The sequence below is a fragment of the Rhododendron vialii genome, chromosome 8a (assembly GCF_030253575.1).
Source record: "Rhododendron vialii isolate Sample 1 chromosome 8a, ASM3025357v1".
NCBI classification, from domain to species: domain Eukaryota; kingdom Viridiplantae; phylum Streptophyta; class Magnoliopsida; order Ericales; family Ericaceae; genus Rhododendron; species Rhododendron vialii.
In genome coordinates, this window is record NC_080564.1 from 23496677 (window position 1) to 23509419 (window position 12743).

General features: G+C 34.8%; 1 pseudogene; it reads left to right on the forward strand.

Annotated features, from left to right (window-relative positions):
* Nucleotides 1-10907: 10907 nt before the first annotated feature.
* Nucleotides 10908-11971, forward strand: LOC131298665 (GDSL esterase/lipase At5g03980-like; annotated as a pseudogene).
* The last annotated feature ends 772 nt before the right edge of the window (nucleotides 11972-12743 follow it).

Below are 12743 nucleotides of genomic sequence, written 5' to 3' on the forward strand. Positions count from 1 at the left end.
AGGGACAGAGACCCCCTGCATTTTGAAGGCTGTCTTATTAGTACTACAGTAGTATTTATTTTTTGTGGATCAAAAAATTAGTAGTATTTGTTTTCTTCTTATTTTTTTTATCCGCATATTTGTTTTCTTCTTCTTATTAATTTTTTTTGCTTCTTTAAGAGATAAATTTTGACTCAATCTTTTTTTTATAACTGGATATTCGGGCCATCTTACGCGCATCTAAATTAATTCCGGAGCCCTAAATGTAATGACCGGACATAACTCCCAGTGACCCTAAAGTTTGGAATGTTTGACCTTTATAGAAATGAAACCTGTGACTTTATGAAAGAACACTTATTGATTACTCATAATCATTTGCCAAAACCTGTTGGGGTTGTATTTGACTCAGGCCCCGTTCCGGAAAGGAAAACAAGTACTTATTTTTTAAGAAGGCAATTTCAAGCTCAAAAATCATGTGCTTACGCAAATTATTTTCCTATCAATATGGATCTTGTTTGATAGATCTCATTGAGATCTTTAATACGGTGCAAAAAAAATTAAAAAATTATTTTTCATTTACATTATTTTTAAGTTTGAAAATGTAAAATAAGTATTTATTTTTTAAGAAGGTGTTCTTGAATGGGGCCTCAATCTTGAAGCCCTGTTAAATTTCTGGTACACTGAAAATTAATTACTCCAATAAACAACAAATTAGAATGAATTGGGTGTTTATGTTGCAGAATAACCCCTAAACTTTCATCCAAATGTGTCATAATCACCTAAACTTTGAAAAACTTCAATCAGACACCTAAACCTTTAGTATAACTTCATGAAAGAAAAATGTAATGAGAATATGATCGGTCTGGTAGATCGATCCCAATAGTTCTTGAAGAATTTATTTCACATATATATTGTGTTCAATATTTGTTTCACTTTTATGCTAAATATCTTGTGATGTTGACTTAAGTGCAATGTATGTTCCTTTACAAGGTGGAACTTAAAAAAGGACTAAATCATGTGAGCTCTGCATAACTTTAAAGAAAAACTCTTGTTAAATACTTATTCTATCAAATTTCTTTGTTCTTGACATGCGAGAAATTTAAACATATCATAATTTTAAACATTACTTTCAAAATATATATTTCATGTATAAGACTGCGGGATTAATCCAATCATTGAATTGGAATTACTTGAGGCATTAAATTATTTGAAATTTGAGTCTTGATGATCAAATTCGCATCCCTACCCAAAATCACGAGCACCCAAGCATAGCATAGAATCCTAGCTCCACCCAACAAGACGTCATTTACTCTGCTTGGACAACAATAAATACTCAAGGTAGGCGATTGAATACTTGACAATCTTTTAAAACCAGTGTTATTAATAAAGCAATTTAAAGAAAATTTGATTTTGGTTTTTTGTCTTTTTCTTTTTATCGGAGATTTGATTTTGGTTAGGACACACAATTTTATGCATGCATGTCAAGTGCCCTACAACAAATATCGTATGGCGAAACTTATTTCAAGAACGCAACTGGTCGTTGTTCTAACGGCCGACTCAAGATTAACTTCATTGGTATGCAATATAGTAACGGTTTTAATTACTATCTTCTAATAGTACACGCATATTGTAATAGTAAGGTATATACGTACGTATACTCCGAAAAGTAAAATTATTTATTACACTATCCTTTCTAACCATAAAAAAAATCTGCTTCAGATTTTTATTAACCGCAATATTTTTTGGGAGACTTAAATATTCATCCTCAGAACTCAACTGACTTACGTTTTCATCCTGCTCATTTTGAACACTTTTATATATATATATATATATATATATATAGCACCGAAATTTGGGATGAAATCCTAAGATTTCAAGTCCCGGCAATGAATTAGGCACATGAAACACACCTCCCATTGCAATCTAATCCTTTATCCATGGAAGGTCTCCACCATCCCATAAATACGCACCTAAACCTCCCTATTCCTTATCCTTTAAAATAGGGAAAACGAGGAAACGGAGAACCCGAGACGGCAGGTCCCAATCCGTCCCCTCCCGGCTGCTTATACAGTCAGTTTCGGCAATGAAAATCCTCAACGAAATCCCCATTTCGTGCGTCGATCGATCCGTAACTCCCAAAGCTACCCCAAACCCAAACCCAACCTATCAGACTCCATTTCTTCCGTCGAACTCGGTTGAAAAGCCCCACTGTTTGCCACCGCCCTAGCCGTCGCCGGACTAGATGTGGTGGCACGTGTTCGTCGTCGATCTACAATAAGAAGAACGCTGAAGAAAGGCGCTCGATATCGGCGATGAAGAAACAGTCATTTAGCTCCAGAGAAAGGATTTGGTGCTTTTAGAGGGATTTAACACCAGGGAAAAGATTGGGTGTGGGTATGTCTTTGGTTTGTTTGTAGTGATCTAATTCTTATGTTTTCGTGGATAAGAATTGTATTACGTGCTTCTATGTGATAAAGTGGCCATGTTTTATGAAATTAACATGATAAGTTGACCACATTTTAGTTTTGTGGATTATAGGTATTGGCCAACCAGACATGATAAAATGGCCATGTTTTATGAAATTAATATGATAAGTTGACCACATTTGCATGTATTGATCATGTTAAAATGCTCACATATTAACCAAAAAGGTTATATTTTTAATTGATCTTATTCCATGAAATATGGTTAAATTACCATCAAAATAGGTGTTATCGTGATCAGCGTTTCATGGTTAAATTACCGATTTCAACGTTTCATGACCATTCATAATCTAGCTTGAAACCGATTTAATAAACATGATATAATCAATCATATTAAAATTACCAAAAAATCATGAATTATGATTGTTTCGATGCAATTTAATTTAAAATATAAAAGTAATAGGATAAAAAAATAAAAGTAATCAATCATATTTAAATTTACCAAATCCCACTAAATTAGAAAAATAATCCAATCAAATCCCACTAAATTGGAAAAATAATCCAATTCAATCCCACTAAATTAGGAAAGCAATAAACATAATATATTTATATCATAGTGAAAATGGTAAGAAAGATAATTCACACACTAAGATGATGAAAACATAAGCATGAAAAAAGGGTGGGATGAATTCTTACATGACATTAATAAAGAGGATTTATATTTAAATATTCTTTTTTTACTGCAATATTTTACTAGTTTTTCAACCCTATTGCATCTCTCTTCTCATCACTGCCAGAATTGTTTTCCAGTATTGATTGTGGAATTAAAGTTTGTTTTTGTAGGGTTTTTCGAGCGCACAAAAAACTTGAATTTAATTTTTTTTTGGTAATTCAGTTTGAAATAGAAAAAAGCTAACCGAATATACAGATTAAACTGTTGTATATTTCGCAATGGTTGTCCGCAATCAATACTGTAATTGTTTTTGTTCTTTTTCTTTCTATTATAGGAGTATTTCTTTTACATTCATGGCCCTGCCGCGTCTCAATCACGGCAGAGGGTGCCGTGATGCTATCCGACACCATTTTGCAAACTTTCCCAACCCCTGGCCTTCTCCCTTGTTTGAATACCAAATAGGCTAGGCAACTTTAAGATGTTAGTTAATCTGTGTAACTTTCAAAACTTATAATCGAAAATCTAACTGAAAAAAATAAAAAAAAATAAAAGCATGTTAAGATAACGAAGCACGTGATTTCTGGGAAAAAGAGAGAGAGTTTGTGTTGTCAATTAAAGTATACTTCAATTTCTCAATTTCATAGTGTAACGTTCCGAATTTTGGGAACGTTAAATAGACATTTTTATTAAAAATCTAAATAGAGTCTGACTCAATATTACATCATAATTCTCACAAGAGTACTTTTTTTCAACAAAAGGAGGGGAAACTAGGGTTCCTACTACTACTCCGTCTGCTCCTCCATCCTAGCCAGCTCCTCGGCTTCGAAAGTCTCCAAGGTGTAGAGTTTTCCCTGTTCATCTACAAAGTCTGACACATTATACCAGCGTCGTCACCAGTATAATATGTCAGAGTCACCAAAGGTAACACCATGAGCTACGAAAGCTCAGCAGAACAATCTCATACCCACTAACCCTTAACTTACACATAATAGGGCATAGAATCAGTGAGATCCACATAGTACACGTGTATTAAACAGTTAACAATTAATAATGATAAATTCACATTCACTATCGTTGGTGTCCAAGATTTCTGAGTTTCTCCTACGCGTCATTTCGTAGATCGTGTCACTAGTTTTACCTTTCATTAACTAAATCAACATTTTCAAAATCGTTTTAACACATCCAATCTCGGTTTTGCTGTTCCGGTCTCCCGAGTATCCTCACAATGGTTCTGCCGTACCAGGTTCCCATTGGCACACAAAATTTGCATTGGCTCCTCTCCGCGAATAATCAAGCCACATTACCAATGAGGCTACCACGTTCGGCCCCTTTGGCAATCTTCACAATGGGCTACCAAGTCCAGCCACATTGTGGTTTTCATAATCCATGCAATCGGCTATCAAGTCCGGCCACATTGCGAGTTTTCATTCACACAACGGGCTACCAAATTCGGCCACGTTGCGATTTTTGCAAATCCACACTATGGCTACCAAGTCCGGCCACATTGCGGGTTTTCTTACACACAATGCGCTACCACGTCCGGCCACATTGCGGTTTCAAAACATACCTTGCTATTAACACACCCTAGGTGCCATGTTTCTATTTTCTCAATATTCGTGTCTCGTTTTCATGCAAAGACTCCGCGGCAGGACTTTTCTCATACGTAATCATAAATCATTCATTGTAATTTTGAAATTAAACTAGCAAGATCATCCAACTCTATGTTATTCTATCATGCTCATATCACAATTTAAAGCATAACGCCACATGTACGGACGCCTTTGGAGTGGATACCACTTATGCTTTATCACACATCAAAATGGTAATCCAAGTAATCATATATACATGCTCATAACCATCCTTAAGATCAAAATACGAATACTTCCATGCATTTCGATATACAAACAACATACAATATACGTAGAGTGAGTAAGTAGAGGTATTCTACCGTTCATCCTGGCGGTAGGTACAGCTACGGAAAAAGTAAGTACGTCGGACGGAGTAACTTCCTACGGTGAGCTTCCGGTAGCTTTGAAAGAGAAAGGGTTCTCTCGAAACTAGTTCTTGACCAAACTATTTAAACTTTTTGGATCGAAAGGGTGGTCGAGTGGTGGTTTAGTGGCGGCCTATGATGAGTTTCTTGAAGAACTCAAGAAAAACCTCAAGAACACTAAGAACAAAATAAGAACAAGGCAAGAATACAAGACTTTCTAGAGAGAGAAGTTGAAGAATGAAAGGTGTGAGTTGAATGGTGAGAATGGGGTGCTATTTATAGCAAAATTCTTGGCTATTACCCAAGGAATAAAATTTTTCCTAGCAATTATTGTCCAATGGGTAAATGGGCAATTATGAAAGGTATGACCTTGAAAGACTAAATTTTGTACTTGGGTTAGGTTTTTAGGAAGATTTGATGGAAGAAGAAGTGATAGTTCAAAGATTGGGTTGTGAGGATGTAAGAAAATCATGTCAATGTACTCTCCAAATCTCTCCCATAGCTCTCCATCTCTCACTAGTACAATGTACTTATATATATAACTATGCATATATAAGTATATTTAAGTACTATGTGATCTAGTCTAGGAAAAAGTAAGGCTTTCAAGTGTTAATCTAGAGAAGATATGGTCAAGATTCTTAGAAATAAATTAAGCTAAGAAGTACTCATATCTATATATAACCATATATGTGTACCTAAAAATCTTAGTACAATATCTTTGGAGGTCAATGGCAAGTCTAGGTTTTCTATTATCTATGGGGTAAAAATTCCCCTAATATTTATTATCCAATGGGCAAAGGTTAGGAGTATGGTCTAGGATTCCTTTAGAAATAAAATAATGGCTATGAGGTACATATACCTATATATAAATATATAGGTGTACTTAACAAATCTAGGAAAAATAACTTTATAAGGTACATGTATCTATATATAAAGTTATTTGTGTACCTAGAAAATCTAGTAAAATATCTTATAAGGTACATATATCTATATATGTCCAAGTATATATAGAAGTACACAAGGTACTATGTAATCTAGTAGGATTTTCAAGTATCAAGATTTCCTAATAAAATAGTCCAATAGGCACATGCTCCACTTAGAATACTATATTTGTGCACCTAGTGAATCTATGGTAATAAATTTATATGATACATATACATATTTTTAAGTATACAAGCACATGAGAATTCTAGGAAGTAACGTATTTAATTTATCCTAGTACTTGTTGGTAAACTAACTTTATTACCCAAGGGGTAAAGTTTTTCCTAACATTTATTGACCAATGGTTAAAGAGGTGAGATAATATATACTTGAATAATACCTAGAATGACTATAAGTCCTTTAAGCATGCTTATAGTTGTAACGCCTCGATTTTCCAAGAAATTCGAAAGCATTAATTAGTGATTTTCCATAAAAAGATTAATTTAAACAAACTTCATAACCATAATTGAGTACGATTATTACATAATAAAATTTTATTTATTACAGACCCAAATTTCGAGTTACTGAATTAACAAACATAAAAGTCTGACATTTATTTAGAAATCAACTCCAGAGTGACTTCTAGTTCTGATACGGATTCCAAGCATACTCTGCCTCAGTCTTCGCTCCTGGGATCTCTCCTGTATTATACAGAACCGCCTCGTAAGGCTCTTCCTCGACGTTGCCGAATCCTGCACTCTCTGGCAAATTGACCGCCGAAGCAATCGATTTGCCAGGATACAAACGTATCCGTGAGTGTTAAATCACCCAGTAGATATCCCTAAACCCATAACCCATAAAATACAAATAACAACATGACATTTCAAGGAATAAAAATAAGCAAATAAATAAATCCTAGCAATAAGTAGCCTTTTATGAATTTCTTGTCTTAAGTGAATTCTAGATTTCTCCACCATGAGAAATACTCCTCCCAAATAATCTCTGAACTATGGCAACTCTGCAAATTTACCCTCTCCTTGCTTGCCCAGCCAGGGGTCCCAAACGAATAAGACCAAACTATATGTCGGGTCGAACTCGGCTGTACCATCACATGGAGCGATGATAACCAACCAACCGCGAGAAATGATACCCATACTCCGGTTCCAACCAAATAAACCCATCCCCGGTAATATCCGGAAGATAAATCCTACAGTGCCATAATCAGGATTTCGAATCAATAATCTACCGGCCTTAACCACAAGTGCCAATTCCGCTGACCATGGTTTCAGGACCCACCGGGCTCTCGGCCACTTTGGTTTTCTCCTGACCGAAACTGTCACCACAATGACTTTCCAATATTTCACTTTCCTTAATTTTTAACGTCTAATCAATTTAGTCACAATCTCGAGTACCACCCAGTGTACCTATTGTCCAATTCTACGTTCACGTACACGACATCAATTTATTGATAAACCATCATAAACAATCAATTCACTAGCGGCTCAATAGTAACAAGAAACGTTTTGACCATATGTCAGCATGTGACTAATTACGACCGTACCTTCTAAATTAGTCATGTACAGAGTAATTAAATTAGCAATCTTAGAAAATTAAGTAAACTATTGGATAGAAATCACGGAATTTTTAGAAACTTAACAATTCATGGGAGGACTTAATGAATGAATTGAACAATTCCTTTTTTTTTTTTAGAACAGAAATATAAATGGTCATTATATATTTTTGGAGTAACATGATAATGATGTTAGGCATTTAAATCTTTATGCAAAACTTCTACTCTTATGGTGAGACAGTCACAATATAAACAAACTTTCCAATTAACAGTTGATTAATCAATACTAATCAAAGATCAAGATGTCAGACAAAATAAATGAGGACAAGGTATTATAACTAAACAATTTAGGAAGCTTAGTAACAACTAATATTAAGCTGGTTAGTAAAATCAGTTACTAATCCCAAGTATAGGAATCGTCGACCGCTTCACAATATTTTTTTAAAAAGAGAACCGACAACTAAGATGTAATTCTATTAAAGCATTAAAATACTATTTATCCAAATGTTCGGTTGAGCTGGACTAGGAAGGAAGTCTTGGGGGAACTTGGAAAAGAAAGAAACAAAGCATTAATACTCTCTGATTCGCAGCTTCGACCGAAACTGAATTTTTTTTTTATTGGGCTTTGTTCAAGCCCCTAATCTAAGTCGTATACACCTAAATATACTTAGGGAGAATGGAGAAAGAGATATCTACCTTTATTATTATTTTTTTTTGGGTTCGGAGTAATTTGGGTGGTGGTGCTCGGTGGTCCGGTGGTGAACCGAAAAGGTGGGGGCGGCGGTTGGAGTGTTGCACGGCCAAGGAAAACTGTAGGAGTTATGGTGGTCTCTCTCTCTCTGTCTCTGTCTCTCTCTCGCTCTCTCTCTCTTGTGTGGACAGAATGGAGCAGAGGGATGGTGTGAGTGTGTGTTGTAACTTAAGTGTATGAAAGAAGTGTATAGGTATACGTATGTATATAAAGAGAGTGAGGAAAGATTGTTTTGGAGTGAATAAATGGTGTGGATTGAATGAGTTGACTGTGGGAAAGAGATTGACTCTAATGGAGTTAAGGCAAGGCTGTTGGTCGGGTAGATGGGGGGAAAGGGAGGTGAATAAATGCTATGGTAGGATTTTATATATATGTGTATGTATATATATATATATAACTATACATATATATATATATATATATATATATATATATATATATATATATATATATATATATAGTCCGGTTCCCTTAAGGGATCCCGCACGGGCTTACCGTGCGGGACTCCCATTTCCCGATCGAATTGGGACGATCCGAGCCGCTCAAAGTGATCAGAACGTGATTTTAAGGGTACCCGCGAGAAATCAGCAAAAAAAATGATCGGAAAGGGCTTGATCCGAGCAGTTTTTTACTGCCATTCTCGATCATTTTTTTTGCTGATTTCTCGTGAGTACCCTTAAAATCACGTTCTGAACACATTGAGCTGCTCGGATCGTCGCAATTCGATCGGGAAAGGGGAGGTCCGCACGGTAGACTAGTAAGGGATCCCTCACTGGTTCCGTGGTGTGTGTGTGTGTGTGTGTGTGTGTACATATATATATATATATATATATATATATTAACTGTCGGTGGAGGTGAGTTTCATAGAAACGTGCTGATGCAATTTGAAACTAAGGGAAGAAATTTTTTTTTTTTTTGTCGTGAAAACGTCGTGCCCCGTGGTGTTTGGCAGTCTAGTTTTCAATTTCTGAAAAATCTAAGAATTTAACCCTAACATGTTGAAATTATTCCAAGTCTAACAGCAGCCTCGGTGTACGAAGGAGAAATCTTAACTGTCACAAAAAAAAAATTCTCGTGGATATAAAAGCACTCGCACAATAACTAATTAAATCATAATTAACTTAACAAGAACTAAATATTTTAATCGAATATCGAAACAATATTTCAAATTTTTTTTTTAAAATTTGGAATATTACAATAATAGTCTATGAAGTACATAGGACTATATATAATCTTATATATGTACTTAAACAATCTAGGATGGTACCTTTGGTGGAAAATCTAGATTTAGGGCTACAAGTCTAGGTTTGTCCAAGAGATAAAAGTTTCCCTAGTAATTAGTGACCCAAGGGTAAAGAAAGAGAAAAAAAAAAAAAAACTTGGAAGATATAATGATTTTCTAGTCTAGGGTTGGAAAGGTTCACAATGCTCAAAGATGGTCAAAAGGTCTATTTAGGGTTAAGAGATTGTAACCAGGTAAATTGGTAGTTCGGTTTGTCTAACTAATCGATTAAAAAGCAATTCTACTTGCCAAGTAGGATTTCTAGCCAAGAAATAATTTTAAAGGACTAAAATCTAATTATGATGGATTTTTAGAATTAAAAAGGAATTTTAAAAGAAACCAAGTAATTTAAAATAAAAATTCAAATATTTAACGAAATTTTTATTTACCAAAAAAAATCAGGATCGTTGCACATAGAGTAATTTTTTTGGAAGGTGGCATTGTTTAATGGAGTCTACTCCATCCATTCCAAAAAAATTGTCCATTTTTTCTATTTGCACCTTTTAAAAATTTATCGAGATGTTGGATGTAATTTATGATTTTGCAAAACTTTGTTTGATAAAACTAAGTGAGATTCGCGTAAAACTTTATTATTCATCAAGGTCTTCCTTAACCTGCTGTTTTGTTTGTTGTTTTTCTTTGTATTAGGTTAATTTTGGGTAACATGTTTTGAATAAATTTCTGTATGAAAGAAATTGAGAACTTGAAGTACACTTCAATATAAGAAGTTCTCTTTTTCGGAAATCATGTGCTTCGTTTTCTTTACATGCTTTTTAACATTATTTTTGTTTTTTTTAATTAGATTTCAATAATATTAGTGGGTGGTTTGTCTTAGTAAGCCAGTTGATTTTTTTCGTCTTTATTCATATATATTTTTCCTTTGTTAGTTTTGTATTGAATTTTTGTGAATTTATTGGTTCGTCTCTATGAGAGGAATCGAAAAATAAAAAATTACAATTCCAAACTCAAAATTTTGTGAATAAAGATAAATATTTGTCGGTTTAGCTTATTTTTGTCTTTATTCACATAATTTTGAGTTTGATTAATAATTTTTTTTACTTTACTGATTTCTCTCGCCAAAACGAACTAATAATCCATAAAAATTTGACCCAAAATTAACAATTGGGAAAAAAATGAAATAAAGTAAATATGCCAAGTTTTCGAAGTTATATATATACGCAAGCTTTTTTCTGCCCCGTCATGCTTTCGAAAGAAAGCAGATTAACATGTCTTAAAGGTTACCTAGCCTATCTGGTATCCAAACAAGAGATCGAGAAGGTCTGGGGATTTTGAAAGTTTGCAAGAGGTCTAAACGATGCCGGATGGTATCACAGCACCCTCCGCCGTGATTAAGATGCGATAGGCCCCCGATTTTCGGATTAATAAGGCTATATATATTGGTTTCTCTTTTTCAAAATCTCTTTCTGTTAGTGTTTCTGCTTGTTTTTATCCCCACCATGGTTACGAGCAGCTCACTCAATGTGCAACTTGATTGGATGTCTACACATTTCAATGCAATGTGTAACAGATTGTTTGGAGAAACTAAAAGAACTCTTTTTTTTTTTTTTTTATGGTTGGAGAGATTGGCGGGAACGATTATAACTATGCAAGGTTGCTAGGAAAAAATATTGATGAGGTAAAAAGCATGGTACCTGAAGTTGTTGGAACTATAACTAATGCTGTTAGGGTAAGTTTACTAAAAAAATTAATTAAATTTTCATCAAGATCTGATAGATTACTTTACAATACAATTTATTTTTGATCTTTCTATATGCGTTGCAGCAAGTCATTGGTTATGTAGCTGCTAGGGTGGTTAGTCCCGGGAAATTTTCCAATAGGTTGCTTCCCCATCTATCTCACTGCATTTCATAGCAATAACCCAAATGACTATGATGAACATCATTGCTTAAAGGAACTCAACGGCTTCTCAAACTATCACAACGATAAATTACAAGAAGCCATTCAACAATTGCAAAGAGAGTACCCGAATACAGTAATCGTTTATGGTGATTACTACCAAGCCTTCCAATGGCTTTTCCAGAATGCTGCATATCTTGGTGAGTCTATTTACCCCTTGCAAGAATAAAGAAGAAGAGCACGTCTGGAGTAGAGTATAATTCATTAATCATGGCTAATGCTGTATTTTTCTGTTGAATTTTAGGATTTGACACTAACTCTACTCAAAAGGCTTGTTGCGGGACCTGTGGTGATTACAATTTCAGCCTCAACAAAATGTGTGGAGATCCAAGAATTTCAGTGTGTTAGAATCCAAGCAAACTCCTTAGTTGGGACGGAGTTCACTTGACAGAAGAGGCATATAAGAGAATGGCTAAATGGCTCATTCATGATATCATGCCGAAGCTTCATTGTTCTATTTAAAATGATCTTATGTTAGTAGACAACTGGGGATTTAGTTGTAGTATTCTATTAATAGTTTTGTAGACTTACTACTCAGATTTATAGATGGTTTTTTTGGGGTGATTTTTATCGTACTTAGAATTTTTTGAAACTCACAGTTTCCTTTTGCACTATAATAAATATGCATTTATTAGTTTACAATGGAGTGTGTTATATTCTTTATTTGTGAATGTGCTGTTACACTTAGATATGAGTTTTCATGAAGTTTTTGCGAATCTTCTTTGTTAGGAAAGATGTATCGTTCACCTTTTTCTGGAGCTAATGCTCCTCTTGCCTTGGTACATAGTGATGTATGGGGCCTTGCCCTGTTACCTCCATTAACGGACACGAATACTATGTTTCTTTCGCAGATCAGTTTAGCAGGTTCATTTGAAATTTCTAGGGGAAATGACGGTCAAGGACGTGTTTTAAAGATTAATATCTGCTAAGGACAGGCTGAGAGAACATTTGTTAATACTGAAAATGTCCTTAACGGGTATTAATTATCAAAACACGTGATGAGCCGTCATTTTCCCAAATTTCTAAGAAGTGGTTGTGGAGGTGGATACACTATTAGGAGTACTGCTTTAGTTCAATTTCTGGCTACCCATTGCATTTTGGCACCAGTTTTCTTGTCCACCACATACCCCTAACAACAGTAACAGAATGGTATCGTAGAAAAACAAAGACGGTATTTTCTCGACTTCTCTCACCATCCTCTTTCACATGCTTGGGAAAATGACGGCCAATAACG